Source organism: Callospermophilus lateralis, unplaced genomic scaffold (assembly GCF_048772815.1).
Source record: "Callospermophilus lateralis isolate mCalLat2 unplaced genomic scaffold, mCalLat2.hap1 Scaffold_63, whole genome shotgun sequence".
Taxonomy (NCBI): Eukaryota; Metazoa; Chordata; class Mammalia; order Rodentia; family Sciuridae; genus Callospermophilus; species Callospermophilus lateralis.
This window is the reverse complement of record NW_027514713.1, coordinates 575505-590483: the sequence shown is the minus strand read 5'-3', so window position 1 is coordinate 590483 and position 14979 is coordinate 575505.

The window sequence follows — 14979 nt, the reverse complement described above, 5'->3', positions numbered from 1 at the left end:
TTACATATTGCCATTCTGGTGTCTGTTGTATTCTGCTGCCTTTCCTATCCTCTACTATCCCCCCTCCCCCCTCCCCTCCCCTCTTCTCTCTCTACCCCCTCTACTGTAATTCATTTCTCCCCCTTATATTTTTCCTCCTTTCCCCTCACTTCCTCTTGTATGTAATTTTGTATACCCCTGAGGGTCTCCTTCCATTTACATGCAATTTCCCTTCTCTCTCCCTTTCCCTCCCACCTCTCATCCCTGTTTAATGTTAATCTTCTTCTCATGCTCTTCATCCCTACTCTGTTCTTAGCTACTCTCCTTATATCAAAGAAGACATTTGGCATTTGTTTTTAAGGGATTGGCTAGCTTCACTTAGCATAATCTGCTCTAATGCCATCCATTTCCCTCCAAATTCTATGATTTTGTCATTTCTTAATGCAGAGTAATACTCCATTGTGTATAAATGCCACATTTTTTTTATCCATTCGTCTATTGAAGGGCATCTAGGTTGGTTCCACAGTTTTGCTATTGTGAATTGTGCTGCTATGAACATGGATGTAGCAGTGTCCCTATAGTGTGCTCTTTTTAGGTCTTTAGGGAATAGACCGAGTAGGGGAATAGCTGGATCAAATGGTGGTTCCATTCCGAGCTTTCCAAGAAATCTCCATACTGCTTTCCAAATTGGCCGCACCAATTTGCAGTCCCACCAGCAATGTACAAGAGTACCCTTTTCCCCACATCCTCGCCAGCACTTGTTGCTGTTTGACTTCCTAATGGCTGCCAATCTTACTGGAGTGAGATGGTGTCTTAGGGTGGTTTTGATTTGCATTTCTCTGACTGCTAGAGATGGTGAGCATTTTTTCATATACTTGTTGATTGATTGTATGTCCTCCTCTGAGAAATTTCTGTTCAGGTCCTTGGCCCATTTGTTGATTGGGTTATTCGTTATCTCATTGTCTAATTTTTTTAGTTCTTTGTATATTCTGGATATTAGGGCTCTGTCTGAAGTGTGAGGAGTAAAGATTTGTTCCCAGGACGTAGGCTCCCTATTTACCTCTCTTATTGTTTCTTTTGCTGAGAAAAAACTTTTTAGTTTGAGTAAGTCCCATTTGTTGATTCTAGTTATTAACTGTTGTGCTATGGGTGTCCTATTGAGGAATTTGGAGCCCGACCCCACAGAATGTAGATCATAGCCAACTTTTTCTTCTATCAGACGCCATGTCTCTGATTTGATATCAAGTTCCTTGATCCACTTTGAGTTAACTTTTGTGCATGGCGAGAGAAAGGGATTCAGTTTCATTTTGTTGCAAATGGATTTCCAGTTTTCCCAACACCATTTGTTGAAGATGCTATCCTTCTTCCATTGCATGCTTTTAGCCCCTTTATCGAATATAAGATAGTTGTAGTTTTGTGGATTGGTTTCTGTGTCCTCTATTCTGTACCATTGGTCCACCCGCCTGTTTTGGAACCAGTACCATGCTGTTTTTGTTACTATTGCTCTGTAGTATAGTTTGAAGTCTGGTATAGCTATACCGCCTGATTCACACTTCCTGCTTAGCATTGTTTTTGCTATTCTGGTTCTTTTATTTTTTCATATGAATTTCATGATTGCTTTCTCTATTTCTACAAGAAATGCCGTTGGGATTTTGATTGGCATTGCATTAAACCTATAGAGAACTTTTGGTAATATCACCATTTTGATGATGTTACTTCTACCTATCCATGAACAGGGTATATTTTTTCATCTTCTAAGATCTTCTTCTATTTCTCTCTTTAGGGTTCTGTAGTTTTCATTGTATAAGTCTTTCACCTCTTTTGTTAGGTTGATTCCCAAGTATTTTATTTTTTTTGAGGATATTGTGAATGGGGTGGTTGTCCTCATTTCCATTTTAGAGGATTTGTCGCTGATATACAGGAATGCCTTTGATTTATGCGTGTTGATTTTATAGCCTGCCACTTTGCTGAATTCATTTATTAGCTCTAATAGTTTCTTTGTAGACCCTTTTGGGTCTGCTAGGTATAGAATCATGTCATCTGCAAATAGTGATAATTTGAGTTCTTCTTTTCCTATTTTTATGCCTTTAATTTCTTTCATCTGTCTAATTGCTCTGGCCAGTGATTCGAGAACTATGTTGAACAGAAGTGGTGAGAGAGGGCATCCCTGTCTTGTTCCAGATTTTAGAGGGAATGCCTTCAGTTTTTCTCCATTCAGAATGATGCTAGCCTGAGGCTTAGCATAGATTGCTTTTACAATATTGAGGTATGTTCCTGTTATCCCTATTTTTTCTAGAGTTTTGAACATAAAGGGATGCTGTACTTTGTCGAATGCTTTTTCCGCATCCATCGAGATGATCATATGGTTCTTATTTTTAAGCCTATTGATGTGGTGAATAACATTTATTGATTTCCGTATATTGAACCAGCCTTGCATCCCAGGGATAAATCCTACCTGATCATGGTGCACAATTTTTTTGATATGATTTTGTATCCGGTTCGCCAGAAGTTTATTGAGGATTTTTGCATCTAGGTTCATTAGAGATATTGGTCTGTAGTTTTCTTTCTTTGAAGTGTCTTTGTCTGGTTTAGGAATCAGTGTGATGTTGGCCTCATAGAATGAATTTGGAAGTTCTCCCTCTTTTTCTATTTCCTGAAATAGCTTGAAAAGTATTGGTATTAGTTCCTCTTTAAAGGTTTTGCAAAACTCTGCTGTATACCCATCCGGTCCTGGGCTTTTCTTAGTTGGTAGTCTTTTGATGGTATCTTCTATTTCCTCAATTGATATTGGTCTGTTTAGGATGTCAATATCCTCCTGACTCAATCTGGGCAAATCATATGACTTAAGAAATTTATCCATGCCTTCACTATCTTCTATTTTATTGGAGTATAAGGATTCAAAATAGTTTCTCATAATCTTCTGTATTTCTGAAGTGTCTGTTGTGATATTGCCTTTTTCATCCCGTATGCTGGTAATTTGAGTTCTCTCTCTTCTTCTCTTCATTAGCGTGGCTAAGGGTCTGTCGATTTTATTTATTTTTTCAAAGAACCAACTTTTAGTTTTGTCAATTTTTTCAATTGTTTCAATCGTTTCGATTTCATTAATTTCAGCTCTGATTTTAATTATTTCTTGTCTTCTACTTCTTTTGCTGTTGTTTTGCTCTTCTTTTTCTAGGATTTTGAGTTGAAGTATTAGATCATTTATTTGTTGGTTTTTTTTTTTAAGGAATGAACTCCAAGCAATAAATTTTCCTCTTAGAACTGCTTTCAATGTGTCCCATAGATTCCGATATGTTGTGTCTGTGTTTTCATTTATCTCTAAGAATTTTTTAATTTCCTCCTTGATGTCTTCTATAACCCATTGATCATTCAGTAACCTATTGTTCATTCTCCAAGTGATGCATGATTTTTCCTTACTTCTTTTATCGTTAATTTTCAATTTCATTCCATTATGGTCAGATAAGATGCATTGTATTATCTCTACTCCTTTATATTGTCTAAGAGTTGCCCTGTGACATAATATATGATCTATTTTTGAGAAGGATCCGTGTGCTGCTGAGAAAAAAGTGTAACTGCTTGATGTTGGGTGGTATATTCTATATATGTCAATTAAGTCTAGGTTATTAATTGTGTTATTGAGCTCTATAGTTTCCTTATTCAACTTTTGTTTGAAAGATCTGTCCAGTGGTGAGAGAGGTGTGTTGAAGTCTCCCATGATTATTGTATGGTGGTCTATTAGACTCTTGAACTTGAGAAGAGTTTGTTTGATGAACATAGCTGCACCATTGTTTGGGGCATATATATTTATGATTGTTATGTCTTGTTGGTGTATGGTTCCCTTGAGAAGTATGTAGTGTCCCTCTTCATCCCTTTTGATTAACTTTGGCTTGAAATCTATTTTGTTTGATATGAGTATGGACACTCCTGCTTGTTTCCGAAGTCCATATGAGTGATATGATTTTTTCCAACCTTTCACCTTCAGTCTATGTATATCTTTTCCTATCAAATGCGTCTCCTGAAGGCAGCATATTGTTGGGTCTTGTTTTGTGATCCATTCTACTAGCCTGTGTCTCTTAATTGGTGAGTTTAAGCCATTAACATTTAGGGTTATTATTGAGATATGGGTTGTTCTTCCAGCCATATTTGTTTATTTATGTTACTAAACATGGTTTGTTTTCCTCTTTGATTATCCCCCCCCTTTACTGTACTACCTCCCGCTGTTGGTTTTCATTGATATTTTCCATTTCCTCTTCCTGTAATATTTTGCCGAGGATGTTTTGAAGAGATGGTTTTCTAGCTGCAAATTCTTTTAACTTTTGTTTATCATGGAAGGTTTTAATTTCATCTTCCATCCTGAAGCTTAATTTCACGGGATACACAATTCTTGGTTGGAACCCATTTTCTTTCAGTGTTTGAAATATGTTATTCCAGGATCTTCTAGCTTTCAGAGTCTGTGTTGAAAGATAAGCTGTTATCCTGATTGGTTTACCCCTAAATGTAATCTGCTTCCTTTCTCTTGTACCTTTTAAAATTCTCTCCTTATTCTGTATGTTTGGCATCTTCATTATAATGTGTCTAGGTGTGGATCTCTTATGATTTTGCACATTCGGCGTCCTGTAGGCTTCTAGGATTTGGGATTCTGTCTCATTCTTCAAGTCTGGGAAGTTTTCTCGTATTATTTCGTTGAATAGATTGCTCATTACTTTGGTTTGGACCTCAGTACCTTCCTGTATCCCAATGACTCTTAAGTTTGGTCTCTTTATGTTATCCCATATTTCTTGAATGTTCTGCTCATGGTTTCTTAACAGCTTTGATGAGCTGTCTATGTTCTTCTCCAGTTGAAATACTTTGTCTTCATTGTCTGATGTTCTATCTTCTAAGTGTTCTTCTCTGCTGGTAGTATTCTCAATTGAGTTTTTAAGTTGGTTTATTGTTTCCTGCATTTCCAGGATTTCTGTTTGTTTGTTTTTTATAACCTCTACCTCCCTGTATAATTGATCTTTTGCTTCTTGGATTTGTTTATGTAATTCATTGTCAAAGTGGTCGAAGTGGTCTTTCATTGTCTGATTTTGCTGTCTAATGTCTTCATTGAGACTCCAGATCATCTGAAGCATGTATATCCTGAATTCTTTATCTGACATTCCATCTGCTGCAGATATTGCCTCTTCTAAAGTTGAGTTGACCTGCATTGCTTGTGGTCCTTTCTTTCCTTGTCTTTTCATATTGATCGCGTTTCTTTCTGCTTGGTGAAACTGTTGTATTATTGATTTTCCCCCCTATATATTTATATTGCTCTTGTATAGCTGCAAAGTCTCCCTCGCAGGCTTTGGCGGTGGTTCTGCCCCTCCTCCAATTGAGGCAATGTGCCTACCACGCCGGGAGGCCGCTGTGCCTGTACTTTTGATGGGCCTGTTCTTTCGGTGGTCACAGGTCCGCCTACCTTGCAGGCATGAGCAGCGGCTTTGCCCCTCCGCTGGCCACTAGGCCTGTTCTGTCTGTCGGTTGCAGGTCTGTCTACCTAAAAGGTGCTGGTGGTGGCTCTGCCCCTCCCCCAACCGGGGCGATGTATCTGGCGGGCCACTGGGCGTGTTTTGTCAGTGGTCACAGTAACGCCTACCTTGCACTTGCGTGGAGCAGCTGTGTCCCTCCGAGAGTTTCTGGGCCTGACCTGCCGGTGGGTGGCAAGTGCACCTACCTTGCAGGCGCGGGGGTGACTCTGCCGCTCCGCTGGTCACTGGGCCTGATCTGCTGGTGAGTTGCAGTTCTGCCTAACTTGCAGGCGCCCGGCGGCTCTGCCCCTCCCCCAACCGGGGCGGGGCGATGTGTCTGGCCGGCCGCTGGGCCTGTTCTGTTGGTGGTCACGGTTCAGCCTACCTAGCAGGCACGTGGGGCAGCTGTGCCCCTCCGCAGGTTTTTGGGCCTGACCTGCCAGTGGGTCGCAGGTCTGCCTACCTTGTAGGCTCGGGGGGTGGCTCTGCCGCTCTGTGGATTGCTGTGCCTGTTCTGCTGGTGGGTCGCAGGTCCGCCTACCTTGCAGGCGCCCGGCGGCTCTGCCCCTTCCCCAACCGGAGCGATGTGTCTGGCGGTCCACTGGGCCTGCTTTGTCGGTGGTCACGGTTCCGCCTACCTTGCACGCGCGTGGAGCAGATGTGTCTCTCCGAGAGTTGCTGGGCCTAACCTGCCGGTGGGTGGCAAGTGCGCCTACCTTGCAGGCCCGGGGGTGGCTCTGCCGCTCCGCGGGTTGCTGGGCCTGATATGCTGGTGAGACGCAGGTCTGCCTACCTTGCAGGTGCCTGGCGGCTCTGCCTCTCCCCCATCCGGGGCGGGGCGATGTGTCTGGCCGTCCTCTGAGCCTGTTCTGTTGGTGGTCAGGGTACTGCCTACCTAGCAGGCTCGTGGGGCAGCTGTGTCCCTCCGCAGTTTGTTGGGCCTGACCTGCTGGTGTGTGGCAAGTGCGCCTACCTTGCAGGCCCGGGGGTGGCTCTGCCTCTCTGCGGTTGCTGGGCCTGATCTGCTGGTGATTCGCAGGTCTGCCTAACTTGCAGGCGCCCGGCGGCTCTGCCCCTCCCCCAACCAGGGCGGGGCGATGTGTCTGGCCGGCCTCTGGGACTGTTCTGTCGGTGGTCAGGGTTCTGCCTACCTAGCAGGTTCGTGGGGCAGCTGTGCCCCTCCACAGTTTGTTGGGCCTGACCTGCCGGTGGGTGGCAAGTGCCCCTACCTTGCAGGCCCGGGCGTGGCTCTGCCGCTCTACGGTTGCTGGGTCTGATCAGCTGGTGATTCGCAGGTCTGCCTAACTTGCAGGCGCCCTGCAGCTCTGCCCCTCCCCCAACCGGGGCGGGGCGATGTGTCTGGCCGGCCGCTGGGCCTGTTCTGTCGGTGGTCAGGGTTCTGCCTACCTAGCAGGCTCGTGGGGCAGCTGTGCCCCTCTGCAGTTTGTTGGGCCTGACCTGCTGGTGGGTGGCAAGTGGGCCTAGCTTGCAGGCCCAGGGGGGGGCTCTGCTGCTCCGTGGTTGCTGGGCCTGATCTGCTGGTGATTCGCAGGTCTGCCTACCTTCCAGGCGCCCGGCAGCTCTAGTAGGCACATTCTTTACATTTTTTCCCCCAGGTCACAGTGTGTCCTGAGAACATATGCTATTGTCCATGTCTTTGATTGTAGCCTTCTAGCCATAAAGTGGTCTCCTGTTATGACTTTGATTTGCAATTCCTTAATGATAAATGATAAAATGATTACTGTTTTGCAAACATAATGATCTTTAGAGAAGTGCACATCCAAGTCTTTGGATATATTTTATTGGATTTTCTTTGTGTTTAGTTGTAACAGTTCTTTCTATATTTGGAAACAGTCATTTCTGAGTTATAATCTATGACTTACAAATATTTTCTTCCATTCTCTGAGATGTCAATTCAATTTCTTAGCGCATTCTTTGATGCTTAGAAGCTTTTATTTTCAGTAAAGTTCAATTTACTTATTACTTCCGTTATTGCTTTCCTGGTGCCTTATATTAGCAACCACTACTAAATATAAGGCCAAAATGATGTATTCCTGTTTTTTTCCTAAAAGTTTGTAGTTTTAGTTTTGCATTGAGTTCTGTGATATATTTTGAGGGTATGTGTGTGTTTGTGTGTGTGTGTGTGTGTGTGTGTGTGTGTGTGTGTGTGTGTGTATGTGTATATGAATTGATGTAGGGATTCTGACTCCATTTTTTTCTGTTCTTACATGCCCATGCATGATTGGTGATACCTTAGCACATCATAATATTGACCATACATATAAGGGTTTTCTGCCAAATCCCATTCATACTTTGCTCTTCAGGATAAGGAGGCATGGAAGCCCTAGGTAACAGGTTTTCTGTCTCCATCCTTGCCAGCTTTCTGTACAGTACTCACCTGCATGTATAGGTACAGCCTACGCTTCCAGAGGCTGGGCTCTCCCTGGGACTTATGCCCTGAAGACTCCACTTCCAATGAGCACTCATACTCATACTTCTGTTTCCACATAACAGATTATCACCTCTGCAATATGACACCCGATTTGCTACTTGACCAAGCACATGTCCATCTAGATTGGCCAGAGACCAAGGCACATTGAACCCAAAATGGACTGTTAGTTCTTTCAAGTGCATAGCTCCATGTGTTTACCACAAAGGTCTCTTCCTAGGATGTCATTCAAAGGGGAACATTAGCAGATTCTTTCTTAATCCATCCATGTAGGAATCAGTTATTGATTGTATGGGTAAGAGATAATTACACTTATATTAAATATCCAAAATTAGAAAATCATAGAGTTAGGAAGGAGAGAGTTTGTTGCCAGGAACTTGGAAGGCATTTAAGTGGTTGATTAACAGATTAAATTAATTAAATCAGTTATTAAAATGTTTAAAACAAGGTAATTGTGGTAATTTTACCACAAAATTGTAAAGGTCAATACTTAATTAATTTTTTGATGCTCACTCTTATGAGAATTAAACCTCAATAACACCAATAAGAAAAAAAAATCATGAAAACACTGAAGTCTATACAATTATAGCCAGAGGTTACAGAAATGAACTATGTATTTGGACATAACTTTCTTATCTTTGTATTTGAACAGATGACCAGAGTAACTGTATTATGTAGAACAACAATATAGAATTCTGACTACAATGAGTTATACTCACTGTATGCATAATATTCCAAAATATTTCCTATCATTATTAATATTTAAAAATAACAAATAAAATATAATAAAAAGAAAGAAACTATGGAGTTGTAGTCACCCACGTGTACTCTGCATCACCAGACTAAAGCTTGGATGATAACACTGGATAACAGAATTCAATAGCTTTCTCTGTGTCAGACATTCATTATTTACTTTGTCCTTATCTTTCCATTATTTTGAGTCCTGATTGGAAGACTTCTAATCTTATAGATGAGTACACTAAGGTTGAGGGATGACTGATTGTCCCAAGGTCACCATCTATGCAGACTAAGGCTCTCACAATTAATTTGTATGATTTACAATTTACTGTATCATGAATCACAATACAAAGTCAGTCCATGTGTTTTTTTGTTTGTTTGTTTTGTTTTGGTTTGGTTTGGTTTGCCACCCCCCCCCACTGTAGGAGGAGGAGAAATTACAACAAGAGGTAGAAATTACAACAGGGCACCAAGAAACATATGCATAAACTCTCAATGTAAAAAACTTGATTGTGGTCACTGTTATATTGGTAAATAGGTATGTCCAAACATGACAAAATATGAATTATATATGTATATTTTATTGTATTTTGGTATTATCCTAATACAATGGTTTTACATTTGAATGAAAGAAATAAATATATTTGGAAAGCATAGAAAAAAATACTGAATAGTATATGTCATTATTAAATTACAAATTAATCACACCTATAAAAATTTACAAAATTTGAAACCTCACAATATCAAGAGCTGGCAAAGATGTGGAACAAGAACAACTCTCGTACACTGCTGTTGGGATCACAAAATTGGACAGTCACTGTGGATGACAGTTTGGTAGCTTCTTAAAATTACAATATGCACTTAATATGGTTCACTAATTGTATTTCTCAGTGTTATTTCAATGGAATTAAAAACTAAGTCCACACAAAACCCACATACAAATGTCCACAGCTTCTTCATTCATGATTGCCAAAAACAGGAAGCAGCTAAGAGAGATGTCAGTAGCTATTTACCTGTTATTAATGTAAACACTGTGATACATCCATACACTGGAGGGTCATTCAAAACTAAAAAAAAATGAAATTTACTATCAAACATAAAAATAATGTAGGCATCATAAATTTATATTTGCCAGAAAGAATATATTGTCTGAAATGCCATATTTGTGACATTATGTAAAAATCAAAACATTAAAAATGTTAAACATTGCCAAGAAATCAGGGACAGTAGAAGGTGCTAAAGAGGTGAAGAACAGGGACTTCTGGTGTGGTGAATATACTCTGTAAAACACCATCATGAAGAAAATTGACATTATTCTTTGTCAATGCTTTAAAAACTGTAAAATTAGTGTTTTAATAAATAATTAAACTATTCATTGCCATTAATAATTACTTAATACCAAAACTATTGACAAAATATTTTGATTTTTTTCTTATCTAATATTTCTCAGTCATATACAAAGAAAAAAGTAGTGAAAACTCTAAATAAGGGAAGGTGTATCATATCAAGGTACTATGTGCTTCATTTTCCTGTAAATCTAAAACTCTTCTTAAAATAAAGTCTGTTCATTAAAACAATCAGAGAAGGTTTGCTGATTTTCCTTGCCTCAAACACGCACAGCCCTAGGACTGGTCCTCAACAATAACACTTGTACTAAGAATAAATAATTTCCAACAACATTATTTTTCTTTCTTTTTTTCTATTTTTACAATTTTCATTATATTTTTAGAGAACAGTGAACATAAGTCCTTAGTGAATAAACTAGTACCTTACATTCAAAAGATGCTTTTACATCAATAAAAAATGGTTATTTATCACTCTGCTCCATAGGTAGTAATTCTTTGAATACTAAGGAAAAGATCTTCTAAACTTATTTTACTACACTCATATTCATGTGAAAATTATCTGAGATTTTTTAAGTCTACCTCACTTCCAATATGCTACCTATAAAATGAGAGTACTTTCTTTTTCTTACTCAACAAATCTCTGGTTGAAATAAATAAAGATAGTCCAAATAAAGAGGAGTGCTGATACACATTAAAGGCCAAATTAATTGTGGGTGATATTACTGAGAAACACAGTCCAATTGATCTGATAAATAGTAGACATTTGGTAATACTGAGAGCTCCATATTCTTTCTTCATTATTTTAATAAATTAACCCTTTTCAAGTAGATCTTGCATTTCTGAGCTTTGGTAGTTACTAACACTAACCTACCCCAAACAGATAACAGGGACTTTGAGTCATTTCTGTCCAGATCAAGTTCCATTATGCTCACAACAATATTTAGTAGAGTTGGACATAATCAGGGGAGTCAGGACCTTCCCTTACATTCTCAGCTAAGGTTAACAGAAAAGAGGTTCTCATTTTGGTTCCTAGAATGGGAAAGAGAAAATCCTGCATGATTTGCAACCACAGTTCTTTTTTTTTTCACAGTTCTTAAACTACCTGCCCATGGCTAAGCTGGACTGTACAGTGGCTGAAGAAATTATCTTCAAGCACAGATTAGTTCATAATCACAATGTATATTTGGTATATATTCAACATGATGAGTGTGAGAGAATGAGAAGATGGACTATAATGAAAAGGGAGTAATTGGAAGGAAAACTGGCTCCCTCAGGAAGAAGTTGTTTAACCTGTCTTCATTCCCAAATGAAAAAAAATAAAAATAAAAAGTCAAATGTCTTTTTTCATTTCTCTCTTCTCTATTTTCTTCCTTCCTCATTTTATTGGTTATTTCTTTCTTATCTCTCACTCTCCATTCATTCCTTGATTTCTTTCTAAGAGAAGATGTCTCAGTTCACTCTTCATTTTTACTTTTCACAAAATAGTCATTTGGAAAATAAAGCTCTATGGGAGACATATCCATTTATATTAGGTGTCATTACTCTGAATTGGTTTTACTTGAAAAACCTGAAAAATATATTTTAAAAGTATACACACTCACATAAAACATTAGTTTTTTGTTTGTTTGCTTGTTTAATTTATTTTCTAATACAACAAGCCATACATGTCCGGGGTCTAATGAGAGGTCTTACATTGTTTTGCGAGGAACACAACAAAAAACAAACAGCCAAAAAAAAAAAAAAAAAAAAAAAAACAACAACATCAATAAATACCAAATTATTTTCTATTACGTTACTGACTTTTCTGTAATAAGAGCAGTTTACAATAATTTAGAGAAAGGTATTTTATCTTTTTCTGAGAAGTATTCAAACTTTCAAAGGAATTTTGACAGATTTTTCACCCAAATATCAAAGGATGATTTTGTTCATTGGAAACTTTCAAGAAAAAAAATGCTCTTCAAAGACAATTGAAGTTCTTTCAAAGAATGACAACAGACTTTGGGTGTTCAGGTAAAGTAAACATTTTCTACAGAAATTTTTGAAATTTTAAAAGAAAAAGATAACCAGATCATCAGAGTACAGCTTTGCCCCAAATATCTGAATCCACACATTGATGTCAGGATGGCCAAATCTTGGAAAAAAAATGAAAATTTTTTTGAAGAAGACTATAAGCCCTTGGTACATATTTCTTTGTACCCATGAGTCTATCAGGAACTGTGAGACTATTCTGTAAGCAGAACCAGAGTTAATGAATATTGCAAAATTATTCAAAGTGTAGCCATTAATCTGAGAAAACTTTTGTTATTACTGAGTTTATTCATGGAAAATAGTCATTTTTTCTTCTCGGTTATAGATGTGTTAAAGACAGTTGAACAAGTTGAACTTGATAGTTCCTTCAACCACAGCCTGGTTTATTAGTTTCCCTTGAAATGAAGCATTTTATTGAATTTGTTAAAAATATGTGTCATAACTATAGTTTACCTTCTAGTTTGTACTCAGAAGCAAGAAAACTGATGATCTATTTGCTTAACTTTGTTGCTTTCTGCCGCAGTCTCTGGCTGGGCACAAATCACGAGTCTCCACACAGCTTGTAGATTCAAACAGCAATTCTTTATTCCCGAACTCACACCGGCCATCTACAAACACGTTCTGGGGGAATCCACGTTCTCTGCCCAAATCCACTCCGTTCTCTGCCCAAATCCAATCCGCCCTAAATCCACACCGCATGGGCTTCTGTCTCTCAAAAAATACTGTCTGACCCTAAGCACTCAAGAGGAACTCAGCAGCAGGATACGCCCTATTCCAAAAGAGGAACACCCTAATCTCCTATTACTAAACCGCCCTATTCTAAAGGGGAAACACCCTACTCTCCTATTATGCTAAACTGCCCTATTCTAAAGGGGGAACACCCTAAACACGGATCCTGCCCTGGTCCTTGAGCAAGGTCACCTTTCAGAAGTCCTTCCACTAGACAGCATGGGAGTAAGCTGGCAAGGAATTTGTCATACCTACTTGGCTGATGGCTCCCAGCATCTCCCCCCTTCTGATTAATTAAACAACAAGTAATGTGGCTTAAGGACCGTGCCTGGTAGGTTGTCCAGTTCAACATATGGCTCTTACCCGTCATTGGAAAACTGACCTTTAGGCGTCAGCCTCCTGTCTTAGGTTGATACCAATGCAACTGGATCATACCCGTCACTGACTACCGGTCCAGCATACAGCCATACTTGTGGATAGGTCTATGCACCAGTGGGGGGGTGAGGTTCTTTGCCTCACCTCTGTTGGCCCCCAAATTTGGTCTTGGTGCCAGTGGGGGAGTGAGGTTAATGTGGCTTAAGGACCGCGCCTGGTAGGTTGTCCAATTCAACATATGGTTCTTACCCGTCATGGGAAAACTGACCTTTAGGCAACTGACCTTTAGGCGTCAGCCTCCTGTCTTAGGTTGATACCATTGCAATTGGATCATACCCGTCACTGACTGCCGGTCCAGCATATAGCCATTGGCCCCCAAATTTAGTCCATCACTAGCAGAAGGGAGGAGGATACAGAAATGCCACGACACCAAGCCAATTGACAGTTCCTTTGGAAAAATTGCATCATTGGTGACACCATCAGCAAAGATCACTGGTGACACCATCAGCAAAGATATGCCAGCATTACCACAATTTGCTGCACTAAACGTAGTTACATAGTGCAGGCAAGTTCTGTAAGCAGTTCAAAGGGGAGGAATCTATCAATCTGTCCGTCTCCTCCCAAAGTCCGTTTCCTCCCAAAGTAAGTTGACTCCTTGATTGAGCATACTTGTTGAGTTATATTCATTGGGATGAAGATAGGAATTCTGGCAATGATGCTAAAAAGACATTAACCTGAAAAGAATTATTAAATATAATGAAAAGGAAAGGTGAAAGTAAACAAACAGATCTGTTAACCTACTTAAAAAACAATCCTTAACAGCTGTTTACCTGATTTAAATTAGTAAACAAGCAGATATGTTAAGCACCTTTAAAAACAATCTTTAACAGCTGTTTACCTAATTTAAATTAAGCCATTTAAATCACGTGAATAAAAAAAAATAATAATAATTTGGATCCATTTTCATGAGCGCTCCTCATATATGAAATATGGACATACGTACACACAGACATACAACACAAAACACAAATGTGCAAACAAACGTACAACATATAAGATAATAATAAAGGCCTTGTAGCTTTACCTAGGTGAAATCTCCATTGCAATGTTTAAAAACTCTATAGTCAAAAAAAAAATAAAACTGATCAGAAAAACATTAACCTAGGTTTGTATGAGCTCAAAAAATAAAAATAGAACCTTATGATGTGGGAAAAATGCAATAATAAAATAGATATTGAAAAAAGCATCCTTGTTAATCACTGTTGCAGATGTAAGAATGGCCAAGCTGGAGTTCTGGATATCAGCTGTTATGGATTTGAGTCAAATCATCTTCTTTTCGATTCGTAGAAATTGCTTTAGTTAGTCTTTCTGGAATCCAAATCGGCTGCTGTTCTCCCTGTGGAAACACACAAACAGAGCCCCGACTCCAGACAATCACTGGGTCTGGACCTTTCCATTGTCCTGTTAGAATATCTTTCCAAAGAACTTTAGGCTTATGCACATTTTTTGGATACATATGCCTTTCCGCAGCACTAAGTCCTGATGAATCCAAATTTAAAAAGTTTAGAGTAAAAAGCGTTATTTTAAGTTTATCTTTGGGGGATATATACCCCTTTCCAATTCCCTCTTTTTGCTTTAATAAGTACGTTTTAATAGTTTGATGAGCTCTTTCAACTATGCCTTGTCCCTGTGGATTGTATGGAATTCCTGTTATATGAGTAATACCAAATGATGAGCAAAATTGTTTAAAAGAGGTAGAGGTATAGCCAGGACCGTTATCAGTTTTTAACTGTTTAGGAACACCCACAGTGGCAAAATTTTGTAAGCAATGAGCTATAACATCTTT